This window comes from Osmerus eperlanus, chromosome 22 (assembly GCF_963692335.1).
Source record: "Osmerus eperlanus chromosome 22, fOsmEpe2.1, whole genome shotgun sequence".
Lineage (NCBI taxonomy): Eukaryota > Metazoa > Chordata > Actinopteri > Osmeriformes > Osmeridae > Osmerus > Osmerus eperlanus.
In genome coordinates, this window is record NC_085039.1 from 4,467,792 (window position 1) to 4,495,247 (window position 27,456).

The 27,456-nt window shown below is 42.6% G+C and overlaps 3 long non-coding RNA genes across 3 annotated transcripts; 1 reads left to right on the forward strand and 2 right to left on the reverse strand.

Annotated features, from left to right (window-relative positions):
• Window positions 1-1,712: 1,712 nt before the first annotated feature.
• LOC134008634 (uncharacterized) lies at window positions 1,713-2,795 on the reverse strand. The gene is made up of 3 exons (XR_009928169.1): window positions 2,630-2,795; window positions 2,008-2,179; window positions 1,713-1,804 (listed from the first exon to the last, which is right to left on the reverse strand). It is a non-coding gene; the product is annotated as an uncharacterized LOC134008634 (long non-coding RNA).
• Window positions 2,796-3,797: 1,002 nt separating this feature from the next.
• LOC134008469 (uncharacterized) lies at window positions 3,798-4,231 on the reverse strand. The gene is made up of 2 exons (XR_009928128.1): window positions 4,149-4,231; window positions 3,798-3,946 (listed from the first exon to the last, which is right to left on the reverse strand). It is a non-coding gene; the product is annotated as an uncharacterized LOC134008469 (long non-coding RNA).
• A 10,413-nt stretch (window positions 4,232-14,644) lies between these two features.
• Window positions 14,645-16,056, forward strand: LOC134008781 (uncharacterized). The gene is made up of 2 exons (XR_009928186.1): window positions 14,645-14,986; window positions 15,755-16,056. It is a non-coding gene; the product is annotated as an uncharacterized LOC134008781 (long non-coding RNA).
• Window positions 16,057-27,456: the final 11,400 nt, after the last annotated feature.

Consider the following 27,456-nt stretch of genomic DNA (forward strand, 5'->3'; position numbering starts at 1 on the left):
TCTTTTTTGTTTTTTGTTAGGATAATTTCCACATTAAAAAGTATATAATGATGGTCTGAGAGGGGTAGATCAGTTATTGAAATATTATTGATATTTAGTCCAGTTGTTATCACTAGATGTAGTGTGTTTCCGTGCCGGTGTGTTGGGTCTGTTATGTGTTGAGTTAGATTGAAACTGTCAAGGAGATTTAAGAGCTCAATAGTTCTTGGGTCTGCTTTTTTATTTACTTGGATATTTAAGTCTCTGTTTAAAACTACTTTGTCATATCTAGTGACACATAGTGATAATAGTTCAGAGAATTCTTGTATGAATATTGGCAAGTGCTTGGGTGGCCGATATATAATAACAAAAAGTATTGATTCGGTTTTTAGCTCTCTAGCAAGATATTCATATGATGTGAATTCACCTAGCTCAGTGATTTTGAACAACAGTTTAGAGGAGAAAATAGCTGCGACTCCTCCACCTTTTTTTGATGTCCTTGAAACTTGGTGAAAGCTGTAATCGGGCGGACACGCTTCTATCAAAGTTGCTGTTGCCGTGTCATTGTTTAGCCAGGTTTCTGTTAGACAGATGCAGTCTAAGTTGTTTTCTTTGACCAGATCATTAACTAGAAATGTTTTGTTATTTAGTGATCTAACATTTAGAAGGGCCAGTTTCATCTGTGGGGTATTAACAGATAAAACAGGGGTAGATAAATCTGTTGGAAGGTCAAGGTCCTGTGTGTCACTGACAGTGTCCTTGCTTTTCTTCGTTCCAGCCCTGGGTGCTGAGAGAACAATTATTCAGAATAAATGCATCCTATAATGCTGCATTACTCCAGAACCTTTGATATTCAACTTACCAGTTGAAGATCGACATTTGGTAGTTTGTGGGACTAATGCTCCCCGCACATCTCTCTTTCTCCAACTAATCCTGGACCTGTTTTTTGGGGTCTGTCGGGGAAAGAATAAGCTAAGTTTTTAACCAATATCAAAATGTAAAACAGCACGGAAATGGCAGCAAAGTATGATGCAAAGTGTTTATTCGAATCCAACACAAAAGATTGATTCCAACAAACGTGAGTAGACCCCGGAGTCTGACTGGAATTTTTCTCCGGACATTTGCTTATATATTTACTCTCCATTATTTTATGATATTTTGTCATTGGTACATTATAACTGGTCACAGATGCATTTATGCATTCACACCCAGTTGGTCAATTGTCACAGAATTTACATTGCCAGTACTTTTCCTCTATCTTCCCCTTCCAGGGCCCTCATGAGGACTTGCGGCCCAGCTGCACAGGGATACTGAGTTTAAGGACATAAATCTGTCCCCTGATGTCTGGCTCTTGTAGTTCTCAATATCTGGGCTTTGTAGTCCTTCATGGGAAAGGCCTACACACATACACTCAAAATCTATCTGGACTTCCACAGTTTGGCCTTTATATCTTCTATGTTTTAGTGGTAATACTAATCAGTCAACAGCTTTGCATCTGGTTTTGAGTAAAATAGCATATAAAAGTAATAAAGGTGATTAAGAGGTTCAGTTTCAATCATATAATCCATAATCATTTGTCCATCTTCATAATTACAGCAGTGTGATGTTTTTTCCACAACAGGTCCTCTTTTTGTTCTTAGCCTACAAAACAATATATGTAATTAACTGGAATAATGACCAAGTTAAGGTACTAGTGTATTTTTCAAACAGTTTTAGTTTCATCATCATTATTACCGGTTGAGGATTAAGGTCCTTGGCATAAGCTTGACCTTGTTTCAGAAACTCCCTAAGATGAGCATCCTCAGCATCTTCCTTTGAAGCCATACTATGGAAAAGTAAATTACAGGCCAACATATTACAATCTTAACTGATATCTTAGATAGTTGTAATATTTGTGTCAAAAAATAATTTACAAAAATGTAGGTCACTACACATATCAGGGGACTTCTATTGTATATGTATTACATATTGGTAGCATAAAGGATGGTCATATTATGGTACCTACTATTGTTTCAATGTTAAACTTACTTGACAGCAGAACTTTGGTTCTTAAAAGAACCGTTGGGGCGGGCCAGAAATGGCAGGCACAGAGAAGGACAAAAGGACAAGGCAGACAGACAATAAATATACAGTACAGGAAGACAGACAGACAGATGGACAACAGGCAATGAGACGATAGGCAGACAAGTAGACAAATAGACTATGGAGGTCAATGTTAGAGAGAGATGACAAATGAATCTGAGGAGACGTGTGTGTGTGTTGATGGGGGGGGGGGGGGGGGGGGGCAAAGACAGGGGAGGATATTGGGAAGGAGCAAAACGTACAATTAAAGAAGGGGAAGGTGCACACACACAGGGGAAGGACAGGAGAGACATAAATATATATTATTAGTATTTTCATTTAAATTAAATAACTGAATGCCTTCATGAATGCTCTGACCACGCTAGCCTACCTTTAATTAGCCATTTTACTAACGTTGCATGGCTAACATGCATTTATTACCATGCACTTTCACAAAATTAAGCTAGAACTCCACTTTGGAGCATCCCCATGGTTACCTTGAGTTTACTTGCTTAACTATTACATAATTATTACACATTTTCGGCCTGAAAGGCTGCATTACAAAAAACATCTTTAGGTAGATACTTACCGCCAACTTCTAAAACAATGGACGTCACTTGTCAGCGCCGTAACCAAGGATGTCACATTTTGATTGACAGGCGATTGATGAAGGTCATGGCGTAATTCCATACTGAAAATACTGAAGATCCGTCCCGTTAAAATGCCACAAACGGGTGCTCGCAAAGCACTTCAGAATTGAGCTTTAAAGCAGAGTGCAATATGTAAATATTGTACAGTAATACATATTTTATATTTGTATAATTGTTATTGTGGATATGAATGCAGTATTTGAATATTAATTTACGATAAGCTACACAAATTTTAGGTGACATTTCGGGTGAAGCGCCACCTTGTGGTTCAGTTTTTCGTAACATAATATACGAAATTGAGGGACACAGAAAGACGTACACTATTACGAATAGACTGTGAGGTCAGGTTGAGTGTCAAGGGGCAGGATGAGTTTGTGAGAATTTGGAGCGCGCGTGCTCTGGAGCAATTCAATTGAATTCAATCATATATTGACATACCAAGGTGAAATTGTTTATGGTACTTGTGATGAGTGATGTCATCTTAAACCCTATTAGGTTTGAGAAACCATGAGTCCAAATTATATTTGATTTATTGACACAAAGATATTGAGGTGGACATTTACAAAAATACACCTCTTTCAGCCATTTTGTATTGCATTTCTTATTCCATGTCACCTTATATGAAGACATGTATTCTACACATCTGTAACAAATTTCAAGTCGATTAGATTTATGGTTCATGAAGAGAAAGTTTTTGAAGGTTGTACCAAATTTAGACAGTACAAGAAAGTTCATAAGTCTGACAATATGGGTCTTTGAGGCTTTTTTGTTCCCCATAAGAAATAAGGCATGTCTACCAATTTACAGGCATTTTGGACTAATGAGGCGCTGGGGAAATCATGTAGACTTTGGGCGTGGCTTATAGCGCCACCTATGGGCGTACGTGGGCCTCTAGTCGTCTGGGAGTAGTGAGTGACCTATTGTATCATTGGGCCAAATTTGAAAAAATCGGGTCAAGGACTTTTTGAGCTATTGAGCCATTTAGCGGAGAAGAGGAAAAATAATAATAATAGGAATACTAACAAAAACAATAGGTTCCCTCCTACCGGAGGAATCCTAATAAGAATATTAAAAAAAACAATAGGTTTCCTCCTACCGGAGGAACCCTAAATATAGCTGCAAGTAGCGATGCGGGTTCCTCCGCAAGATGGGAAAATATTATAAAAATGTATATTGTACAAGATCAAGAGTTGGACAAGAGAGCAAAACTACTTCATGTAGTTGGCCAACAACAATAGGCTGAATGGGGATTTAAACTCATTAGCATAAGGTTACAAGCAGGGGCGTAGCCAGAAATATATTTTTGGGTAGGCCTAGAAAAATATGGATAGGCATCTTTTCAGTTTTTTTTCTTATTTACTTTGCGATGTGCACTCGGTGCATACTTTTTCTGAGATATTTTCGTCTTTGGGTAGGCCTTAGAACAAATTGGGTAGGCCTGTGCCTACCCAGGCCTACCCGTGGCTACGCCCCTGGTTACAAGTCAGTCTCTTTATCCTCTCTGCTACACACCAACTGTTGAGATTTTATGAAGAGCTTTGGTCAGCTTTGGGACAAAGGTTAAGAAACGGTTGACATTTCAAGGTAAAATTGCATGAAATTGCGCATGGTACATCAGAATGATGTTACCTTGAAGCCAATAAGGCTTGAAAAACCATCAGTCAAAATTATATTAGATTTATTGACAAAAGGTTTTGAGGCAATGTGGACATTTACATAAATACACCCCTTTCATACATTTTGTATTGCATTTCTCATTCCATTTCACCCTATATAAAGATACATCTGCCCGCCCAAGGGCGTAGGTTTGATTTGAACATTGGTTGGGACACAGTTTTACCATTCTATTTGCTATCGATGCTCCTGCCTGTTGCTAAAAGCATGAGCAGAAAGCGTTTGTGCAAACACACACACAAACACTCACATACACAAGATACTGCATTACATAGAGTAGGTCAGAAGTGTCAAAATATATTCAGGTTTATTCAGAGTTCTGTAACAGTACGTACATCCAGTAGTTAACTAAACTTATTTCTTAAGCTGATATATTAGCTAGCTAAATTGAATAATGATTTCTTCAAGTCTGCAGGCACAAAATATCTAGTGTGCTTTAAAGCTACTTTTCAAAAAGTGAACACTTTGTAAGTTTTGTTTTTCCAACAATATATTGCTGATTATTTGTGCTTAGAAAAGTAACATAGTGAAACTATTATACAAACAAAAGGTACAGGTTTTATCACATTAATTGCTTTGTTGTTATATAAACATTACATTATGTTTAATTTGCTTCCACCTGCTAGAACGTTCAACCTTATTCTTCTACAGTAGCTCCTATGTAATAGACCCAAACACATGTCTACGTCGGTCATTGGCAGAAACATATTTTTGGAAGATCTCTATGATATCAAGAATGTCCAGTTTGTCCCGATGGACATGGCACACTGCTGTGTTATTGAGCCGCATTTGTGACATTGTGGATCTGAGCCACGTTTTCAATCTCCTTAGTGCGCTGAAGCTTCTTTCAGCTTCTGCTGAGGACACGGAAATAACTAACAACAACCTAACAAGCACTTCCACCTGATCAAACAAGCCTCTAACCTCAACAGGCATTCCTCTAAGAATATCTGCAACTTCTGTGCTGGACTTGTAGGTGTATTTTGATAGAAACATACGCAGTTGCACATTCAAACTCTCCCTGTTCAGTTCTGGGTACTGATCTATAACCTCACCCATTTCCCCAGTAAGGAGAACTTCCTCCAGTTTAAGAAGGATTTTTAAGTCTGTCTGGTTAAACCGCTCATTAAACTGCAAATCCACTGTGTCAGTAACATTTTAAAGAATTCAATTCTGTAGTATTCTTTAGGTGTCTTTGGGACATGCTGGCTTGCCCCACCAGTATACCGTTTGGGTGGCTGTCTTTGATGAGGTATTTGAATGGGCTCAATACCAAGGGAGTCAACCATTGCCACTGCCTTGTTAAACACATCCTGAAAGTGTTCCTCATTTCTTTTGGCTTGGATGGTAGATTTTACACACTCTATTGCAGCTTGCATCCCTGCAATGGTCTGTGTTCGTTTCTGTAGAGACTTGTTCAAACACTCAAGCTCCCCTATCACTTCTAATGTTATCAGGAGTCCAAGGACAGTTTTCCCTTTCTGGAATCGTTCTAAGAGACCATTGGCCCTGACACCTGTGTCTGAACCATTAGAAGACATCTCTTCCAAACTAGACAACACACTGTCATACTGATTGAGAACTGAGTTAACAGCCTTTCCTCTGACTGTCCACCTAGTTGGACATAGTGGTTTCAGGGTTGTGTGGTGTTCTCCTGATTTAGCTATTCCCTCAAATACTGCCTTGAATTTCCCTGATTGCTTGCTCAGAATCCACAGCTCATGAATCAAAAGCAAGGAGTCACGTGTTAAGGGAGAACTGTGTGATTAAGTTTAAACAGTGTGCACCACAGTGAACATAAAGAGCCAATGGGTGCTGTCTCTTCAGGACAGCCTGTGCTCCTGTGTACTTGCCTGACATATTGGCAGCTCCATCATACGTCTGACCACGTAAGCCAGACATTGGAAGATTCAATCTCAAAAGGACATCAACAGCTACCTGAGCTATCTCCTTTCCAGTGGTCCCTGATACTGCATACAGACCAATGAATACCTCGTGTGGTACCAGGTCATGGTCCACATATCTCAAACATACTGACTCTTGCTCTTTCCCCTCTACATCTTGAGTGCCATCAATTATTATGGAATACTGCACAACTGGCAAAGTTCTGATAGATGTTGCAATTCCTCTTACAATTGTATTGCCCATCATGGTCAAAAACTCATTTTGAGCATTGGGGCTGACATAATCATGACAATGGGATAACCAAGTGGTGAGGGTGGGATCATTCTTCGACTGGAATAGTAAAAGCTGGTATAAATTCCCATCATTTGCCTCATGTCCTCGAAAGGCTAAGCCCTGTCTAGCAAGGTACTGTATTGAACCTGCTATCTGCTCAAGACAATGCCTTGCCTCTTGCTGTTTTATTGCCAGGGCACTTGACAGCTGTACGTCTATGGGCCTTGCCTCTTGAGCATTAATTGTGACAGCATGATGGTGGGACTTACTTTGCTGATGTCAATCATTACTTTCATAATCACTAGACTATTTTTAAGACCTCACCTGGAAGCCTGTTTGTCCATCTCTTTCTTTGTCTTTACAGCTGCTTGGATCAACTGGCACTTCATTTGTCTGATAAATGACACAGTATACAGTACAATAAGTTATAATCATTTATAACTGTGTAAACTAGCTGTAACAATGTAAAACTAGACATTTATACATTTACATTTATTCATTTAGCAGACGCTTTTATCCAAAGCGACTTCCAAGAGAGAGCTTTACAAAGTGCATAGGTCACTGATCATAACAACAAGATAGCCACAAAAACATTGCGAGTAGCCAAAACATGAAGCACACATTGTGAACAACCAAAGTAAGTGCCAAAGGGAAGAACCATAAGAGCATGTAGTTAAACAAGTTACAATTAAACAACATGAACCGCTATATAAGTACAAGTGTACCTGTGGAAAAAACAAGCAACAATAATAAAAACAATATATCACAGCGAGTACAAAACATTTAAATCAGTTACCACTAACCACAAGAGCAACAAGTCTCTAAGCAAGAGTCATTGTGATCCTTGATGAAACTAACAACGGGTCAAGCGAACCATTCCTAAGTACCGTTGTACTCCCGGAACAAGTGTGTCTTGAGCCTTTTCTTATATTTATATTTAGTCATTTAGCAGACGCTCTTATCCAGAGCGACTTACAGTAAGTACAGGGACATTCCCCCCGAGGCAAGTAGAGTGAAGTGCCTTGCCCAAGGACACAACGTCAGTTGGCATGACCGGGAATCGAACTGGCAACCTTCGGATTACTAGCCCGATTCCCCCACCGCTCAGCCACCTGACTCCCCACCTGACTTTTCTTGAAGGTGGAGAGACAGTCAGTGTCTCTGATGGAGGTGGGGAGTTGATTCCACCACTGGGGGGCCAGACAGGAGAAGAGCTTGTGTTGGGACCGGGCAGTCTTGAGCAGTGGGACCACCAGGCGGTTGTCTGAAGAAGACCGTAGGTGACGGGTGGGGGTGTAAGGCTGCAGGAGAGACTTGATGTAGACGGGTGCAGTCCCGTTCACTGCTCGGAAGGTCAGTACCAGGGTCTTGAATCTGATACGGGCCATGATAGGTAGCCAGTGGAGAGAGATGAGGAGCGGGGTAACATGGGAGCGTCTGGGTAGATTGTAGACCAGGCGGGCCGCTGCGTTCTGAATCCTCTGAAGAGGGCGGGTTGCACATGCTGGGAGACCAGCGAGCAGCGAGTTGCAATAGTCCAACTTGGAGAGGACAAGTGCTTGGACTAGCAGCTGGGTGGAGGTGGACAGGTATCTCCTGATCTTCCGGATGTTGTAGAGGGTGAATCTACACGACCGGGAGACTGCAGCAATGTGGGCCATGAGGGAGAGCTCGTCGTCCATGGTAACCCCAATTTATAACCCCAATTAATACTACTTACACATTGTCTTTTTGTGAAGAAGGACCTTATATCAGTCATTCTTTTTTTTGGTGCCATTCTATTAACATCTAAAAAACATTTAAATATGCAGTTTGGTATGACTATATTAACAAATCCTTTTAGTTTGCAGGTATAGCTAGCATGGCTTCGACCGCAACTACGGCATAGTCTACAACTCTTCATTCAAGACAAAGAATGTCCGAAAGCTAGCAAGCAGACAATTCCGTAGTTGTGTTCCTGAGCTAGCAAAGGCTCGTTAACGTTAGAAATAGGCATACTATACATTTTCAACAATAATATACAGGAGTGTTATATAATTCGATTTTATAGTTTATTATCCACTCAATGTTAACGTATACCTACAGGAGTAGCCTGACAAACAGCCAATACTCAGTCTAGCTTTGACGCTCACCTGGCCACTGTTAGCTGACAGGCTGATAGGCTACACATTGTGATCAGCGCTCTCCTGCCAATCAGGAGTAACATTGACCTTGAGAGAATTAAGAGCAGAAAATGTTAAAAGAATGGAAAAACATTTTTTAGACTCGCAATTATTGGTGGGGACAATTACACGTTTCCTAAACATTGGTGGGGACATGTCCCTACCGTCCCTACCCACTATCCCCATCCATGCTGTTTCCCTCTCTCCCAGCGCAGGTCACGCCAAAGCAGAAATGCAGCACCCACATGAGGTTTAGATGTACCCACAATCAAAACACAGGGCTCGACAATAACGATGGCCCAATGGCCCGGGGCCAGTAAAAAGTAACGCCGGGACAGTTAAACTAGCAACTAACTGGCCAGATCGGGCCACTGCAAATTATTGATTGAAAAAAAAAAAAATGCATTGCATGTTTTGCTATCTGGTAAATGCATAAATAACTTTGCAGCTCGTGGGGCGCACAGTTGGCAAATCAATAGTAGTAGTAGTAGTGAGTGAAGAGTGGTTGTCAAATTGTAATTCTCTAATCTTGATTAAAAAAAATTAACAACTGCAGTTGTTAAAAAATGTATTGCGCCAGTCAATAAAGTGAAGATGGCAGCAAAGTAGAGCTACGAGCTCAAACGGAAGCAACTTTTTTTATGGAACGAAGATGCACTGTGTTGTCTGTCGTATGTTTCCGTCTAAAACAGACAAAAGTGGATATTTTTACAGAGGCACCGACAATTTTCGAAAACAATACCTGACCAGCCAAGCAGACAGCACCTGGTTTGCGTGACAGCTAAGCGCAGTGGCGGCGCCAGATAATTTTTCATGCAGGTGCTGAGGGGGTGCTAGATCATTGACAGGGGGAGCTGCGCAATTATATATATAGGCTTTATATTATATAAATACTATCAGGGCCAGAGTGGGACCCATTTTCAGCCCGCGAGTGTAAAGGCCAAAACCAGCCCATCCCCACCAGGGGCCGAGGCATACGTTTAACATTCGGGGCTTAACCCAAATTTAGGACCTAGTCAAGGTTTTGATGTGAGCTGAAATCGGAACTTCACATTAATGCGAGCACGCAAGCGAGATATTTTGCATTAATTTCAGTGCAAAATAGGTTTTTGAGCTTTATGTAATATAAACATTACGTTGGACTCTTTGTTATACTTTCTCGAAATTACAACCCAAATTTTTACCTGAAAGATTTGGGGCTTTTGAGAAAAATGTTCCCACACTTGCAGGAACCTAGATTTCTGAAGTGACAGATCTTTATTTTTTTACCTGTCTTTTTCAGTTCCTCCTGGCATCTTTTTCCCATCCATTTTATTATTTTGACATCATCTTAATCTTGCCAACTCCCTCCACAACAATAAATGATGGTTTAGGGTCTTGGTACACGCACCTGTGTTTGAGAAAGAGAGCATGCGCGACAACTGAAAACGGCACTTTTTAATGCACGGTCTGATCATGCGTTTATTTAGATTAAAACCTAGTGTAGCCTATTAGCTTACTTATCAGTCACACAGTAACAAACTTAACACAAATCGTTTTATTCGGTGTGTGAAAAATGAAGGATTCTAAATCTATGTGTCTATTCCAATATGTAATGATAGTATTCAATGACACAAATCTGTGTTCTAGAAAGAGTGGTCTGGAGTCGCAGAGGTCCGATAATATCAGCTTTAATGCAGCAGTTGGAAATCAACTAAGTACAGAGCTCTGGAGTTGTCTAAGTTTCCCTACCCGCAACAGAGTTTGGGCTGGTTCACGAAGTCCAACTGGCTATCTGTCCCTCCCCAGCATATATTTATACAGTGCAATTGAAACACAAGTATCAAAAAAGGGTTGAGCTTGTTCTCTCGTGCATCAGGGAGTTGTTCTTGCCTACGCGTCCCACCTGCTCGGGTGCCGTCTCCACCCGGTTTCAAGGTTGTTTCTGAAAATGAAGAGATAGAGACACAAAGAACAGCCTGCTTCCCACACTCAGTGTGAGACCCAATGTTTAAGCCTGGGCACACTTCTAAGTTCATAACTTTAATAAGCACAATGCATAACTTTAATAAGCACAATATATTCTTTAAAAAACAAAGACAAAGCAGGCGATCTGCTGGCACAATTTATGAGCGGCAGAGCGGGCAGACCGGGAATTCTCCCGATTCTCCCGATGGCCACTCCGGGCCTGAATACTATTACTAAATGAGCAATATTTTAGGGGGTGCTATCGGGGTGCTTTTGTCTTTCTTGGGGGTGCTGAAGCACCTGCTAGCCCCTCCCTAGCGCCGCCCATGGCTAAGCGGATGGTTGACAATCCATCTTCCAGGCCGTTGACCATGCTGGTGAGGAATTTAAATGTAGATGCCCCAGGCTATTGAACCGCAGCAGAAGAATGGTGTCGACTTGGGTACTTAGTATCATACTGATGAAATGCTATGGAAGCTTTTATATATTAGCATTGAGGGACCAGAGGTTTCAGTTTCAGCCAGACAGAGTTGTGCAGAGATGGCTGTCAGCAGGGAAGAGAGCACGTCATGTTTGAGGTTAAAAGTCAATTGTTTTGCTGACTATTACCTTTTTATTTTTTATCACTAGAAATGTGATTTCATTTTTGTTCTTTTTATATCCAGGATGTGTTTAATAAATGGTTAAACATGTTAACAGCAATAACACAACTTAAAAGTCTTTGGTTTTGTTGTAACAATGATAAACTAGAGAGGGTACAATTTCTGGGGAAATTGTAGGGTGTGCTTGCTTGCGTCGGTTGCACAGGGGTCAGTTTTTTAATGACATTTTTACAACTGATATTTCTGTATATTTTATTAAAAAATGCATACTTATTATTTATAAAGATTACATAGATTTAAAAGCATATTTTTTTGCTGCTCATTTACAACTCAAAATACGAGTGCAAGAGGCAGCCTCATAGTTGAATCAAAACAAATATATTTGGCAGACCGGTGTAAAAATTGACCTAATCTCTATGACTTAAACGTCCTTTTAAGTTTTTTCCCTTCTCGTGATATTTTCAGGCATTTAGCCTACTCATATTGCATTCATTCATGAATAAAGAACCCCCTTTGAAGATTATTCTACGACGTTACCGGCAGTAGAAGATGGAATCGCGATTCCATCTGAAAAATACTGCCGGTGACAACGTTGTTAGAATAGCTTGTCTCAAAGGGGGTTCAGCTTGTTTCATATTAAATGGACCCATCTGCAACCGACGCAAGCAAGCACACCCTACAAATTGTACCCGCTCTAGTTTTTGTTACATTTTGTTTAGATAAGGGGGAGGGGGGGGGGGCCTCCCCTGCCTCCACATACAACACCAGATGCCACTGTAGAGCAGAGTAATGACATCACGAATACGGACGTTTATCATCATTATTATTTTGTGTTATTATTAAGAGGCCCCTGATTGGTCGAGGCCCCGGGCATAAGCCCAGGTAAGCTTGTGCATTAAGGCGCCACTGCCTATAACCGATATATTATTATGGAATTAATTCATTTTGACGGAACGTTTCCATTTTAACCGGCACATCTTTTTGTTCCAACTAAATGTGGTTTCTATCTTACTTGTCCAATACAAAGGTCCAATCAGGAGCTTTAATAACTGTAATCACCATGACAACTCACTCACTGAAAGTTGGTTGCAACCTCTGTGGGTCAGGTTGTGTGTGTCATTCGCAACAACGCAGGCTAATCGATTTGCTAACAGTACCTGTTTCTTCCTTAGCGAAAAACAAGGCGTGCTCTAAACCCGGCGAAAAGTTGATTCCAAAAATACCTAATTTTAGACAAGTATGCATTTGTGCTGCCGGTGGGGCGCACAAAACCGATGTGTTTGATGAGACGGTTGCCCTTGTCAATAGTGGTAGCTAATGTGAAACGTCACTATCATGGCCGTGGGAACTAGGAGTGCTGTAGCACCCCCTGACAGCACGAGAATTTCCAATGATATGACTTGAAAATTCACCACCGCGGCACAGCCCAGCCCCGCAGTAGCGGACTGGCCATCGGGAGCACCGGGAGAAGAATAACAATGGAACCAGGCTAAGAAACGTAAGGGTGGGGCTGAAAAATTAAGAGACAAAAATACATCACGTTCACTAGACAAGGTTTTACCAATTGAAAAACGGCTATGTTAATTTAACATAAAGCTCAAAAAACTATTTTGTGCTCAAATAAAGGCAAAAAAAAATTATCTTGCGTGCTATGCGCGCTCGCATTAAGTATCCTAGCGTTCTCACGAACTAGCATCACATCAAACAGAATGTGCATGACTTATTTTTACTCCCAGTCCATCCCTACCGCCCCGCAACATTAAGAATATGACTCAAAGACTATGACACAAAGCATGGACACTTTGAACAAAATTACCCCCAAGACTCTGAGGTAAGGGCCAGAACAGCTCGACGCCTCTCACCGTCTCCAGCCCCTCTCAAGGAGACCGGTTCCGGAGCCGATGCTGTGCGTTGAGGCGAGGCCGACTATATCTAGCCGGAACCTCTCTACCTCGTGCACCAGCTCAGGCTCCTTTCCCGCCAGCGAGGTGACGTTCCACATCCCTAGAGCTAGCTTCTGCAGCCGAGGATCGGACCGCCAAGGCCCCCGCCTTCGGCCGCCGCCCGTCTCACACTGCACCCGACCCCAATGACCCCTCCTGCAGATGGTGAGCCCACTGGAAGGGGGTCCCACGTTGTCTCTCCGGGCTGTGCCCGGCCAGGCTCCATGGAATAGACCCGGCCACCAGGCGCTCGCCATCAAACCCCACCCCCGGGGCTGGCTCCAGGGGGGGGCCCCGGTGACCTGCTTCCGGGCAGGGGCAACTGAGAACCATTGTTCTTTTTCTTCATGGTAGGTTTTTGAGCCACGCTTTGTCTGGTCCTTCGCCTGGAACCTGTTTGCCTTGGGTGACCCTACCAGGGGCATAAAGCCCCCGACAACCTAGCTTCCAGGATCATTAGGACACGCAAACCCCTCCACCGCAGTAAGGTGGTGACTCTGTCAGAAAAATTCCAACTGCAGACTTGAAATGACAGATTTATTATTTGTAGGCCTACTCATACATTTAGAACTATTTATTCAGTCTTTTTACCATTATTTATAGATTCCTAGAGTAATAACAAACATAAACAATATAACTGATATCAAACCTTTACTGTATTACGTACTTATTAAATCTTACTTTCTTTGTTCTTCAGGGGGGTATTCCAGGTAGAGTGTTCAACAAACTCTGATCCTAACCCTGAACTCTGAGTTGAGTTACTTTGAAATGGGAATTTCAGAAAACTTGGTTCCAGAACAGCTGATATGAATTAGTTATTTCAACTCGGAGTACGGCAACTCTGAGTTTAGCGCGTGCATGAATACTACCAAAAGCCAACATCTATGGAGCTCCGATACTAGGATTCACCATGGCACCCGACGACAAAAAACGTTGTCCTACTTCACCACACTTTAGATATGTTATATTTCGTTTTTATGGTCAATCTGAGCACATATTCCGGAAAAAAGCAACACGGCTGGAGAAGCGTAGCCTATACAATTGGCGTGGGAGACAATTGCTGCCGAGTATTTTAATGCAATAGCCAGTCCATACATTGAACATTTAACCCCACTGTCCGTTAATATTACAGGAGAAAAAGTGGTGGATTTAATAAAATAGCATGTTCAATGTTATATTACATATAAAAACATACTACTAACAGGTAATGCATATTTTGCTTAGGCTACATGCTTGTGATTGTAGCCTCGACGTCACCATGGTTTTAATCATATTCGACATGATACAAAGTCTATATATCAATTGGTGCCTATTTCAACTTGTAGTAGCAGTTTCCCTCAACAGAATGCTTTTCATCAAAGGATGATGATGATGATTAAGATGACGAAGAGACATTAATGACTGCTGCCGCAGAAATGGATGCAGAGAATTATGTATGGTAGTCTCTCCATGTACTTTTATTTACAGGCTTGTGTGGAATTGTCAGTTTCACTGACATTATGAAAATAATGACTATAAAAACGATTTGCACATTCTGACAACAGGGCATGGATGCTGTATACAGTGAGATGTTCATTTAATGGCAGGTGAATTCTACATGTGGAACTGTGAAATGTAATGTAATCTCATGTATTCCCAGTTACAAGTAAATGAGTTGTACAAACTGCATCTCATGAAAAGTGTCGAAAACTGACCAAGAGATGTGTAGGCCTATTTAGGGTAGAAGAATAAAGGCTAATCTTGAAAAATATTTTCTGGAACACCAGTTACAGGAGGATGCATGGTCACAGGTGATGCAGTGTGTGAATTATACAATGACAATCGGGGGGGTCAACTCAGTGCCCCCTACCCCCCCACCCACCCACCCACCCCTGCCGCCGCCCCAACCAAGTAAACGGCAATGGCACACACAAACTAAAACTACAAACAATATTGTATTCATTTCTTTCTGAAATAAAAAAGTTGATCTTTACAAAACTACCAGAGGAACATATCTGACAAGCAATGAGACAGATAAATTAAGCTATCTTGCTTGATACAGAGCTAGCGATAGCTATCTTTTAAGTTGGTGGGTGGTTAACCATGTTTCTATCATTAACATTCTTGTGAATATTCTACAGATAATTGCCATTACAAATACATTCGTGACAGATTTTTTGGGGGTATTAGATAGCTAACTTGCCTTTCTTGAACTTTCTCACGACGCAGAACGTACCGCTACGTAGCTACACTGAGGTGATTGAACCAGCACACTGCCTGGTCACTTGCGCTGTTTCTTGAGTTGTATTGGGCACTTGTCACTCATGCTGTGTTTATTGAGTGAATTTTGACTAGATGGCAGTCAGTGTAATACTGTGTGTGATATTCCCTGCCATAAAGTCGCCAAACTGTTACTGAATGAATATGGTAAATATATTGTAATATTTACGATTACAGGTAAGAACGATATATAAATATATCGACCCCCCGACCTGTGGTTTTTACCTCTTTTGGGGGGGTCCAAGCCTTAATCGGGGGGGTCAGACCCCCCCAAACCCCCCCGTAATTCGCACACTGAGGTGATGTTAATAGTAGGAACAATAACCTATATGAATATTAATTGTTGAATTTTCCGAATTTCTATTTTGACCAAGAGATGGTGTACTTAGGGCAGAAGAAAGGCTGATCTTGTAAGGCTATCAACCTGCCCCCACCTCTCATATGGTAAAATATGGAGATACTGGATGGAGTCTCAACTTGATGGCTCTCACACATCATTGTGTAACTTACTGTAGCATTGCTAGTCGTGTTGATAAGTAAGGGTCAAGATTGTGGTGTGATTGTAGTTGTTCTTGGGTATAAAAGGAATTGTGAAGCATTGTTCTGTGGATTCTTGATCTCCTGAGACGTTCTCCTCAGCTCTGGCTTGTCCTACTCCTTCTTCCTCACCTCTTGCTTTCTATCTCTGGTTTACAATAATCATGGTAGAGTAGGTAAGAGTTAACCTTCATTGATTTCATTCATTTGCAATATGATTAACCCTTGTGCTGCCTTCGGGTCACATGACCCAAAGGTTCATAACGAACCATCGTTGTGTTTACCCAATTTTACCCAATACAAAAACAAATAAAAATTATTTTCTTTTAACCTTTGCAATGTGGGGGGTCTGAGACAGCCCAACGGTTAAAGATCCTGTAAAGTAAATTCCATGTTTTGCTTCTAAGTACATTATATACGTGTGAAATGAGTTCCTGAAAGCATGTGCAAAGCGCTAAAACTTTGTCGCACTGAAATGTGGAGTTAGACCGAAGAACAGTTTCTGTTCTGTTTTCAGATCAGGTTTTAATGGGCGGAGCCAAAAAATGCCCTATCTACGTCATTTTGCCCCTTCTACGTCAGATCACTGAATGGCTCCTTCTGCTGTACTGTTATTGTAGCTTACATCAGCTAGCTAGCTAGCTTCAGGATGTCTCCCACCACCCGCAACTGCATCTTCCCTGGATGCAAGAACTCCAGCTGCGCTGCAACGCCATTTAAGTTCCCTGTTGATAATGAAAGGAAAAATAGGTGGATAGATTTTGTGAAGAGCCACGCTCATGGAAAGCTTCGGATAAACTCCAACAGCCGCCTCTGCGCCACTGACCATTTCACGGCGGACAGTTTTAACATGGACCAGAGACAGACGGGGTTCACCAACACACGGCTTCTCTTGCAGCGCGGAGCCGTACCGAGCATCGCCCCCCCCGGCCGTTCATCCTCCGGTCGCACCTGGACCATCCACCGCCGCCAGCACTTCATCACTCAGTTCTGTGTGCTTGTTATAATTATACTAGATAACTTTTCCAGAGGTATCTCTGCTATAATTAGTGCAAACCGCTAACTTGATATTAGGCTACTCGGTGTAGAATGATGGTATTTTGGTGAAATGGTTGCTAATGTGTTAGAAGTAGTTGGAGAGCTCACTGTCTGCTGTCTCTGCTGTAAATGTTTATTCCTGTGTTACAGCTCAGGGGAATATTTCATTTATATGCATCTGTATGTTTCACTCATTGAACAAATACTAATTCTATACTGTTTTGTTCGGCTTGACGTAGCGTCCATTATCTGGGTCGTAGGTAGCTTACAGTGCGTTCACACTGCAGCGGAGCGGGTGGCGCGCGGCGTCGGCTTCCAATTCATTTTCAATGAAACCAGGCGTTGACGCTCGCGTAGGGCATTGTGGGAAGGCGAGCGGAGCGGAGCGTTGCAAGTTGGATTTTCTCAACTTTATGTAAATGAGGAGCGTGAAAACGCTAGCGTTGGCCAATCGGATTGGTTTCTTGTTTCTTGTAACGTAGCAACTGTTCGTCATGGTAAACATTTCTAGGTTTGACAATTTCAAGATGGAGGAGAAACTTTTTGTGTGTGTCTGCACACCCAGTTCTGTTCAGAACAAAGTTACTAATGTGATGAGCCTGAATTTAAAGATTACATTAAACTAATAATGCATGGTGCATGGTTGCCGATGTCGTCATTGTTCCTAGTGTGTTTTTATAGCCTACTTTTAAATGTAGTCGTCACATTACGTGACTGTTCTGTGCCACTGCTAGCTCGCTAGCCCAGCCTACAAACGACTGGTTGAGTGACCGGTGGCGTAACATGTATTCTACTGTAATCTTGCACTAGTAAAATCTTGCACTTACATAAATGTTGTGTAAAAGTGGTATTTTGATCGATATTGTGAGTACATTAACCCAAATCTGCACGCTTGGCCATGACTACAACAGTGACCTTAGAGAACTACAACTCTGTATTAACTTGTCTAACACGCCCCCGAGCGTGGTGTACTGTGGGAAGGCAAGCGATGCAAAGCGTTAAAAAACGCTGCAGTGTGAACGCACTGTTACTTGAGAGAGGCAGCGCCTTCCAGCGAGGGGGCCGAGCTTCAGCTCCTTCAGGCGACACGCCCCCCCAGTCTCGAACAGAGAAGACTGCTGATTTTCTTACGATTTCAAAGCCTAATTTAACATACTTGTCTGTGTTTTTTTTCATTCGAATTTGTATGGGTAGTTAATAACACATTCTGTGGTGTGGTGAACTTGAAACTCGTTTTTAATTCCACTTTACAGGATCTTTAAAAGAAAATGCTTGATAAAATATGGAGATACTTGATGGAGTCTCAACTTGATGGCTCTAACACAAGGGTTAATAATATAATATTGACCCCCTACAATCTTGAAATAGATTTGCTGAAACACCAGTTACAGGACGGTACATGGTGAATCATGTAAATTGTAGTAACAATAGCCAATACAAATACTCATTAGATTTCTATTTGTAGGCAATGAAGAAGACCAAATACCAAATACAATTTCAATGATTTGTCTTTATTTCATTGCGAAAAAGCATTTGGTCAGTTATGACTTCTGAGTGTAACATTAGCGATGAAGGCCCAAGGGCTTAGAACAGGGGTACTCAATTAGAAACCCAAAAGGTCCACTAACCAAATTTGTATTCAGTCCAGGGTCCGGAACAATTATGGTTTATTTTTCTGGCCCTTACCTCAGAGTTCTGGGGGTAATTTTGTTCAAAGTGTCCATGCTTTGTGTCATAGTGACCATAGCCGTGGGAACATATCAGGGGGGTGCTGCTGGGGGGGGGGGGTGCTTAATGTTGCGGGGCGGTAGGGACGGACTGGGAGTAAAAATAAGGCATGCACATTCTATGTTTAATGTAATGCTAGTTCGTTAGAACGCTAGGATACTTAATGCGAGAGCACGTGGCGCGCAAGACTATTTTTTTTGCTTTTATTTGAGCACAAAATAGTTTTTTGAGCTTTATGTAAAATGAACATAGCCGTTTTTCAATTGGTAAAACCTTGTCTAGTGAAGGTGATGTCTTTTTGTCTCTTAATTTTTCAGCCCCACCCTTACGTTTCTTAGCCTGGTTTTCCATTGTTATTCTTCTCCCGGTGCTCCCGATGGCCAGTCCGCTAATGCGGGGCTGGGCCGCGGTGGTGAATTTTCATTTTAAATAAGCGAATTAAATTTTGTTCGAGATCGCTCGGCTGAACCAGGAAAGGATATCCCATGTCTGCCAACGCTAGCAGGCTCAGAGAGTGGGAGGGGATAGGTAGAAACGCAGAGTTTGGCATGGAAAACCTGCTAGCGAGCAGTAAGTTATCATGGAAACTTACCAAAAGGTTTTGTTACCTCTCTTTCTGGAACGGAATCCTTGGAGTAAGCCTCTTTTCAGGGTTAAACAACTCAAAGTTTTCACTAAACCCGCTACCTGGAATACCCCCCAGAAAGTTCACATTGTTCAATAATATTATATTCACCTCACAGCCCTATGTAGAATTCCAAAGATTTTTTCTTTTGTATTGTATGTGGAAGTAGGCCAGACATTATTAGAATAATCTGGTGTATATTTGACATTTTTTGACACAATTTTGAAAAAGTTATTAACCCTTGTGCTACCTTCGGGTCATTGTGACCCACCGTCGTGTTGCGATAACTATACCTACCCCTTGTGCTACCTTCGGGTCATTGTGACCCACCGTCGTGTAGCGATACCTTTACCTAATAAAAAAATTATTATTTTTGTATTAACACTGCCACCGCCGTGTCGGTGCGACTCCTGTTCGCATGTATACTGCCCCACATGCCCCACTGAGCTGGGCTTCGGCCAAGGAGAGGTTCCCGTTGACCCTGGACGACCTGCGGGAGTGTGTGCAGAAGACTGAACAACTCAGTCGAGTGCAGAAGAGGACTTTGCTCAAGCCACAGCACAGTGCTGCTACCGCTACCCGCTACCGCTACCACCACCACATGCATGGGATGTATAGATGATGTATCAGGACGGCGGGCTGGAGGTCTATCCCTAGTGCTGTCTGCGGGTCGTTGTGAAGTACTGCAGAAATTGTTATAATACTCTGGTGTCCGTTTGAGGTTTTATATTAATAAAAATATTATAAGTCATCATTTTTCAGAATTGTATGAGTAGTTTTTACCCGGTCCCTAACGCGACGCTGCAAAGTAGCGTCTTCCGAATCTGAGACGAATGTCGAAATATTAAACTAACTTCACCTCGCTCATCTTTTGACCGAAGTAAGCTAGGATCATGATTTCCATTTAATATAGTAAGCTTGGCAGAATAACAATACAATGCATTGCGTTACTTATGTTAACTACTCTACAAACCAATTGAAACACTTACAGACAAATGGCATGGGTATTTAACATCTTATAAATAAAATGTCTCACATATCGTGAATGCTTGCTAGCTAGCATGCTATTTAGCAAAGCAAGCTACAGTCTGTAGAGACTGTAGCTTTACATCAGGCTATTTTTGGACTGTATTCCATACACCGAAAGTAAACGGGCTGCATGGTGTTGAATTACATTTAGTCATTTAGCAGACGCTCTTATCCAAAGCGATTTACAGTAAGTACAGGGACATTCCCCCGAGGCAAGTAGGGTGAAGTGACTTGCCCAAGGACACAACGTCATTTGACACGGCCTGGAATCGAACCAGCGACCTTCTGATTACTAGCCCGATTCTCTAACCGCTCAGCCACCCGACTCCCTCCCTGAATAACGTCATACAAATTTCTAGCTCATGTTTAGTTTCTGAATGTTTCCTTACGAATATCTCCCAGCACACATGGAAAAATCGACGTTACTATCATCAGCGTCTTATCTCATGCTTCTCCAGTGTAGTTGTTGAACATGCCGCTCAGCCTGAACTCCCGCCCCTCATATTTTAGATGTTTTTTCATTGGCCAGTATTCATGCATATGGACAAGACTGTCAGCAAATAGCCGATCGCATGGTAGGGGTGGCACCAGTGGTGGCCAATCAATTTTCCCCTGGCCACTCCCTGGACACACCCCTGGTTTAGACCTCATATTTAAATTTTTAAGATTCCTATATGTTTAATGTATGCACCTTCCTGCCAAAGCAAATTCCTTGTCTGTGCAAACTTTCATGGGATTAAAACCCCATTCCGATTCTGATTCTAAAGAAACTGACGCAGCACCTCCAATGCAACAATGCCCCAAACTAAAAAGCAGAGAGCGATCGCTGGAAGAGTGGGACAACATCAATCAGAAATGCCAAGACTGGGAGGAGTCAATGCAAAGGATGGAGTATGAAATAAACAACCTGATGATAAAATTAAGAAACCGCTGTGATAAGATGTCCACACCCAGGCCAACATCTGAAGTCAGACCAAACGAGGACCCCCACAGCGCATGGCAACAGCTCAGAGGCAGAGGGGCCTTGCACTTAAGTCATACAACAGCAGCACTGGGTGAGAGATGGAGGAAGACTGGGGCAAGTGGAGAAATGAGACTGGGAGTGCCTGGAACGCAAACAACACCACACAGACTGTTTATGCTGATGATGATGAAGGCAATGCTTCAAGATGTACAAAAGTGTCTAGATGGTGTGCTAGGCCTGATGAGAATGGACTGGCCAGGACACGTAGTGCATCACGTCGATAACTGCAGAGAAGAAAAACAGGAACCCCAGGCCCCAGTGATGTTCCAGCCACCACCCCAACCTCCTGCTCCACCAGGACCAATGCAGGCAGCACCAGTCAACCCCCCAGATCCCAGACTGCCACCAATCCAAGTGCATGGTGGCCCCTCAGATGACAACTATCAATACTGGAAGGGAAGAGGTGGAACTATGCAATGTGGAGGGATAGCCCTTTGGGAAGAAGGACGAGGCCCACCCCCACAGCAGGACAGACGAGCGCAGCCCAACCCCAATCTGACTGACAATCAGCAAACAAGGATGTGGACATCAAGGACATATAAGAAGAAACTGTCAAACCAATCCGTATTTGGCGCCAGCTGCAGGCTGGCAGTAGAGGTTTCCAGAGGAGCCTGAGGGGGAAAAAATGTCACCAATACACTCACTACCACCCAAAAAAAAAAAAAAAAAAAGGGGAAGGGGAAGAAAAGGCTTCAATCTCCCCCTCTCAAGTTCATCCATCCGAACTGTAGACTTTTCTGGTAAAACACAATTGATACCAATTACGGAGCCACTCTCAATGCAAATTGAAGGAAAAACTATTGTGGCGCCTCTACTGTACTGAGCACACACTCACATCAATCTAATAGGAAGAGACATTCTCTGCATATTAAAAGCCAATATTGTGTGTACCCAAAACGACCTGCGAGTGGAGTTCCATGAAAATCCCTCAGCAAACCAGATAATCCCAGTGACGGTTGAAAAGGAACTACAATATGTCATAAGTCCACTAATGATTGTAACAGCAGAAGACCCCCACAGCCAGGTATAACCACCAGCGTCCTGGCTACAATTGGCACCACAAGAATCTTCAGACCCAATCATGGGAAGAGTGGGAGCCTGGGTCCAAGCATTAGTAGGGAAACCAAGACCACAACAGATAATGCTCCACTGCACTCTTCTATAGGACGAATATCAAAGTCACACAGACTATTTTATTTTAATTTATTCATTTATTTTGCAGGGACATAGCACACCAATCAACAGCAAAACTGTATATTAGCCAGAGTTATTCTGAGAGGCTAATTTTCATCTGCCGTCCCCTGCCAGATGTTTGAAGGCAGCCTAAAATTATGCAGACTGTTGGATAGAGTTGATTAAAAAAACTGTACTCTATCATCAACCAGGATATCTTTGTAGGCCCCGAAGGAGCTGCCGGAGCTATAACACTCCCACCAGAATTACAAGAATGGTAACAAGTACAGGACTCTGCCCCCATGTTACATTAAATGGCAACTGAAGGACATAGATCTCGTGAATTACGACCAATAATAAAAGTAGCTTTACAGGTATTAGAATGGAGGCCCACAAATAATACACATATCCCCTGACACACGTTAATATAGAATTTCAGGAAAGTTACGACATAGGGACAGCTGAGACAGTGTTAGTGAATATAAAAATACCAACAAAACTATGTAAATGTAAAAATATAAAGTAACGTAAACTTTTTGTTGTCAATTTGTTAGGACAGGTATCCCCAACATTATGGTACCCTACCAGAGACAGTACCCACTCCGACACCACGCTATAGACGGGATTAGACCCACTTAAGGGTCTAGTGACTGCAGGAGCACCGATAGAAACAAAAAGCTCCTGTAATACAGAAGCCACACTAATGATTATCAATTGGTACATGATCTGCGGGCCATTAACTCCACTGGAGACTTTCCAGAGGTGATTGTTTTTGATCCACACATATTACTTTCCAACATTCCGCCAGGCACAAAATGATAAACAGTTGTTGACCTGTGCTATGCATTTTTATGTTTCAGTACATCCAGACTCACGATACCTGTTTGCTTTCACCTTTGAAGGTAAACACAATACTTAAACCCTATTACCCCAGGGACTCCTGGACAGCCCAGCTGTGTTTGATCAATGTTGGCCCAGGACATGCAGAATCTGCAGGTTACCAGTACCGTTATCCAGTAGGCTACATAAAGTAAGTACAGACAAGTTACAATTTTGTCAGACGACAGTTGATTATCTAGGCAGTTGGCTTAGTGGGGATAAGAGACAGAGAGCACTGTCACAGATAGAAGCCATAGCCAAGGCTCCGAAACCTCAGACGATAGGGCGAATGCTTACCTTGCTGGGAATGGCGGGATACAGCAGACCATGGATTTGTGATTATGCCCTCAAATCATCACCTTTGCGAGCCCTTACTAGGGCTGCAGGGCAGACAAGTAATGCTGCTATATTGCAGTGGACCAAAGAGGCAGAGGGAGCTTTTTAGCTCTCAAAAGTGACATGCAATCCGCCTCCGCCCTTGGCAATCCCGATTACTCAAAACCATTTCATCTATATGTTACAGAACGATCTGAATATGCTACTGCTGTATTGTTACAGGACACGCCCATGGGGAAACAACCTTAGCCTATTACAGTACATAACTAGATAGAGGCAGGACTGCCACCCTGCTATCAGGGACTGGCAGCCGCTGCTTTTGTTTTCAAACAAGCATCAACACTGACGATGGGACACCCAGTAACTTTTCTACACATCCCATCAACTATACGCCTTACTCACAAACCCACATTTTGTCTTAACACAGGCCGGAAGACCTGATTACGAGGTCATACTGTCTGCACCAGAACTAACCATTCAAGGGTGTGGCACGGTGAACCTGGCAACTACCACACACCTGTGTTCATGTAACTGATGTATTTGCTATTAGGGATGCGCATGGTGGTCACCATTGAGCCAGGGGGATAATTATATGTCACCTTTAGGTCGTATTTGGGGCACCATATTTAGAATCCACAGTTGATACTGAACTTTGCACATTATAATGTTAGGAAAACAGTTTCTGCTCCCATTTCACATAGTCCAACACTAGACGGACCATTTAGGCATCTTATAGACCAGTGCTTCTCAATCTTTTTCACAGTTCTAAATTAATTGCGCTGGCTACATAGTATGAGCCTGTAAGTGTCTGAAATAAGTAACCATAACAACAGGGCCAAAAAGCCTACGTTTACAATTTTGAAAGACTTTAGCAAGCTAACCTGTAATTACAACAATGAGTGACTTCAACATTTCTTTTAACCTTTTCTGAATTTACGGTGTCAGTGTCACGTAACCGCTCATCTCACATCCCATTCACTATTCACTGCACTAGTCAATCTACTTCAGAAAGGCTGCTGCACGACACGCCGATTATTTTGTTCATAAATATCGTGATTCAGGGACAATGGCATGGCTGGTTAGCTAGTTAGTCTTCTTGTCCAAAATATTGTAGTAAAATTTTAGTCATCATGGATGATCTATTTTTAAATAAACTTGTTTATATAAATCTCGTGTACCCCTACCGCAGCGTACCCCATTTGAGAGTCACTGCTATAGACTGTGTAGACAAGATGCAACAAGCCTATAGGAAGACTGAGATACATCTTGGTACTACGTGATCTGTCGGTTCAGTAGATGGGTAAAGAGGCAGTACCAACTGCAGATCCAGATTCCCGATCAGTAGCAATATTTTCTGTGTAGAGAAAATATTGTAGAGGTCTTTCCAAGATTTGGGATCCAGGATACATTTACATTTAGCAGACGCTCTTATCCAGAGCGACTTACAGTAAGTACAGGGACATTCCCCCGAGGTAAGTAGGGTGAAGTGCCTTGCCCAAGGACACAACGTCATTTCGCACAGACGGGAATCAAACCAGCGACCTTCTGATTACTAGCCCGATTCTTTAACCGCTCAGCCACCTGACTCCTGGCATAGCATAAGGATAAGGATAAGCATAAGGTCAGAGCAATGGGCCGCATTTTGTGACCGAAACATTTAAATTGTCATAAAAAATTGTTTAGAATCAGACAAAGGTCTGGCTGTGTTTATCATCCCCAGTCACAAGGGACAGTCGAGAGAGCCAACGGTACCTTGAAAACCAAGGTAGCAAAGGTCATGGCTGATGGTAAGTTAAACTGGGTACAGACCTTACTGCCGACACTAATGGAAATGTGCCCGATTACTAACCGCCTGAGTACTAACCACCTGAGTAGCCAACTAACCACCTGACATTTCTAACACTGCATGAGATGGCTACTGGAAGACTTCTTCCAGTTCCTTATTTAAGAAGACCCATTGAGGGTCCTCCCCTCAAAGGAATTGGAAAGGGAGGTAGTTTCAACAGGCGAAAGGTGCCACCAAGGAAAGGGAAGCAGAGATTCCAGAGAACCTGCAGACGCTTGCACCAGGAGCCGAGTGCACCAGCTGGGCGTACGCCTGGGTGTAACGCTACGTCCGACGTAGAACTGAAAGTTACGACTAACTTAAAGTTACGACTAGTGCACCAGTTAGACTTAAGCTCTTTATGTGCTGCACCTGGGTGTACATTTTACGTCTAGTGGGGAGCAGGCCTAAGTTTGAAAATCGGACTAATATCCATGGTAATTATAATGTACAACAGTTTGATCGCACATGCAGCGCGTCTTGTTTATAGGCAACATATGGAAAGGGCATTAAGGCGAGAAAAAGTTGTCCGTGAGCGCACAAATCCACTGTTAATTTTATTGGTGATCTATTTCCAAGCTGATTGTTTCTGTTTGTTTGTTTGTGTTGATATTATTACATTTCCCCGTGAGCACTTCTATACTGAGTAAACAACTCTAGAGGTTTTCTAATTTCTCTATCAGTAAAATGTATTTTCCTTTTCTTTTTTCTTCTTTTTTAAATCATGGCTTGTTTTGAAGGGAGATAGGCTAGCTAAGTGGCTCTTAAATGTGTTTCTTGGCAAAGATCGACGCTTTCGCATTTTCACAAGGATGCGCATCTTAAAACCAGGCGTAGCTACGACCGTGGCCTGTCAAGCTTGGTGCACTCGGTGTAAATTCAAATCACAAAGTCGGACGTAGCTAGGACCGACGTAGGAGTTAAGACCAACTTTTTTACGCCCAGCTGGTGCACCCGGCTCCTGGAGATTGAGTCTACGTAAAGGTGATGATCCCAACCGCCGGCAGAGAGCCATCTCCACCAGCCCTACTGGTCCAAGCCCGGTGTGACCACCACCTTTCAGTTTACCAGGACCATCACACCGGATCCAGCGGCTCGATGACCCAGGAACCACCAGGCTAAGATCCAATGACCAACCATCACCTCCAGGAGTCCAGAGCATGGAAGTTGAAGCAGAGGATCCAACGGGAGGAGAATCCCAGATGGAGACACAGATGAAGACACGACAAGCCGCTCACCGGACCCTGAACCGCTGAGACCACACGGCGGATTGGAGACGTGTCACTGGCTAAGTTTAAGAGCCTCCAGAGACGAGTGTCCAAGAAGATATCACAACGTTTCAATACTGCATTAAGAGGACGCGCACTTCTAGGGAGGGGGCGTCATTACAAGGAAAAAGAGCGTCAGCGAGATGAGGTGATGGCACTTCAGCACCAGAAACAGGTGCTGACTTGCAAGAATGAGAGGCTGAGTATGAAGTTGGATAACTTGCAGCGACGTTGGAGTGAATATCAACCAGTGCACCCAATGGTTCCACCAGCACAAGCTTATTATGAGTACAAGTGATTGTAGTCCAAAGGAGATGCATTGGCTGTGGAGGATGTAACTCCTCTGGCGGTAGGATGTCCTCCAACCACTTGGTATATTACTGAAAACCAGATGCAAAGCTGTTGACTGATTAGTATTGCCACTAATATGTAGACGATATTAAGCCCAAAGTGCAAATCTGGATATTTAGGGGCTCAGGGCGAGAGAAGACTGTGTGTATAGGCTCCTTCCATAGAAAACTACAAGGCCCAGATATCAA